The sequence below is a fragment of the Palaemon carinicauda genome, chromosome 10 (genome assembly GCF_036898095.1).
Source record: "Palaemon carinicauda isolate YSFRI2023 chromosome 10, ASM3689809v2, whole genome shotgun sequence".
Lineage (NCBI taxonomy): Eukaryota > Metazoa > Arthropoda > Malacostraca > Decapoda > Palaemonidae > Palaemon > Palaemon carinicauda.
This window is the reverse complement of record NC_090734.1, coordinates 71535967-71538466: the sequence shown is the minus strand read 5'-3', so window position 1 is coordinate 71538466 and position 2500 is coordinate 71535967.

The window sequence follows — 2500 nt, the reverse complement described above, 5'->3', positions numbered from 1 at the left end:
GGAAGGTTGTTAAAAGGAGAGGAGGCGGAATATTTTGAAAGTTTACTGAATGTTGAGGATAAAAGGGAGGCAGATATAATTGCTGTTGCAGGTGTTGAGGTGCCGGTGATGGGAGATGAGAATGAGAGAGAGATTACAAGAGAGGAAGTAAGGAGAGCACTAGATGAAACGAGAGTAGGAAAAGCATGGGGTATGGATGGTGTGAGAGCTGAGATGTTGAACGAAGGGGGTGTGACTGTACTTGAATGGTTGGTGAGATTGCTTAATATGTTTTGTGTTGTCAATAGTACTAGTAGATTGAGTTTGTGCGTGTATTGTACCACTATATAAGGGTAAGGGAGATGTGCATGAGTGTTGTAATTCAAGGGGTATTAGCTTGTTGAGTGTAGTTGGAAAAGTGTATGGTAGAGTACTGATTAATAGGATTAGGGATAAAGCAGAGAAAGTAATCTTAGAAGTACAGGGTGGTTTTAGAAGAGGTAGGGGTTGTATGAATCAGATTTTTACAGTTTGGCAGATATGCAAGAAATATTTAGTAAAAGGTAAGGAGGTGTATGTTGCGTTTATGGATCTGGAGAAAACGTATGATAGAGCTGATAGGGAAGCAATGTGGAATGTGATGAGGTTATATGGAGTTGGTGGAAGGTTGTTGCAAGCAGTGAAAAGTTTTTACAAAGTTAGTAAAGCATGTGTTAGGATAGAAAATGAGGTGAGCGATTGGTTTCCGGTGAGAGTGGGTTTGAGACAGGGATGTGTGATGTTCCTGTGGTTGTTTAACTTGTATGTTGATGGAGTGGTGAGAGAGGTGAATGCTCGAGTGCTTGGACGAGGATTGAAACTGGTAGACGAGAATGACCATGAATGGGAGGTAAATCAGTTGTTGTTTGCAGATGATACTGTACTGGTTGCAGACACGGAAAAGAAGCTTGGCCGATTAGTCACAAAATTTGGAAGGGTGTGTGAGAGAATGAAGTTGAGAGTTAATGTGGGTAAGAGTAAGGTTATAAGATGTACAAGAAGGGAAGGTGGTGCGAGGTTGAATGTCATATTCAATGGAGAGTTACTTGAGGAGGTGGATCAGTTTAAATACTTGAGGCCTATTGTTGCAGCAAATGGTGGAGTGGAAGCAGATGTACGTCGGGGAGTGAATGAAGGATGCAAAGTGTTGGGGGTAGTTAAGGGAGTAGTAAAAAATAGAGGGTTGGGCATGAATGTAAAGAGAGTTCTGTATGAGAAAGTGATTGTACCAACTGTGATGTACGGATCAGAGTTGTGGGGAATGAAAGTGACGGAGAGACAGAAATTGAATGTGTTTGAGATGAAGTGTCTAAGGAGTATGGGTGGTGTATCTCGAGTAGATAGGGTTAGGAACGAAGTAGTGAGGATGAGAACGGGTGTAAAAAATGAGTTAGCAGCTAGAGTGAATATGAATGTGTTGAGGTGGTTTGGCCTTGTTGAGAGAATGGAAAATGGCTGTCTGCTAAAGAAGGTGATGAATGCAGGAGATGATGGGAGAAGTACAAGAGGAAGGCCAAGGTTTGGGTGGATGGATGGTGTGAAGAAAGCTCTTTGTGATAGGAGGACAGATGTGAGAGATGCAAGAGAGCTTGCTAGAAATAGGAATGAATGGTGAGCGATTGTGATGCAGTTCCGGTAGGCCCTGCTACTTCCTCCGGTGTCTTGGATGACCGCGGAGGTAGCAGCAGTAGGGGATTCAGCGTTATGAAGCTTCATCTGTGGTGGGTAACGGGGTAGGGTGGGCTGTGGCACCCTAGCAGTACCAGTCGAACTCGGTTGAGTCCATTGTCAGGCTGGGAGAAGCATTGAGGAGAGGTCCACTTTTTTGTTTCATTTGTTTGATCTCGGCTACCCCCAAAAATTGGGGGAAGTGCCTTTGTATAAGTATATATATATATATATATATATATATATATATATATATATATATATATATTATATAACGGATTTTGAGCAAAGCGAAAAATCTATTTTTGGATGAGATAGGCATGTCGTCCTGATGGAAGGTTCCTTAAGTTAGCTTTCTAAGGGATATTTGGCTACAGTGATATTCCCAGAGAATTAACCATTAGGTCTCCAGAATTCTAACTCCTTGCGTGAATATCCTTAAATTTCTTTCAAGGATATCGCATAATCAGGGGATGTATGCTTGATACGACACATAGCCATCTTCATCCCGAATAGCGTTTTCGCTTCGAGGGGGAAAGTGGCAAATTTAGAGGGGGACCCGTTATCAAGGTACCCTTTCCTCTTGTACTACTGAAGGGTATCTAGATGGCGCTGTAGTCAACTCAGCGCGCTATTCCTTTAGTTGTAGCGGTCTCGCACGGTGATTTTCCCTGTTGCTCTCTCGTTACGCTTTGGTTTTTCTGGATTTATCATGCATTTTCCAGCCTCTTCTGCCTCTGGAAAGTTGAGTATTTGATCTTTACAATGTATAATTTTTAGCTTCTGCTTCACAGTGAAATTAGATTAATTTTAA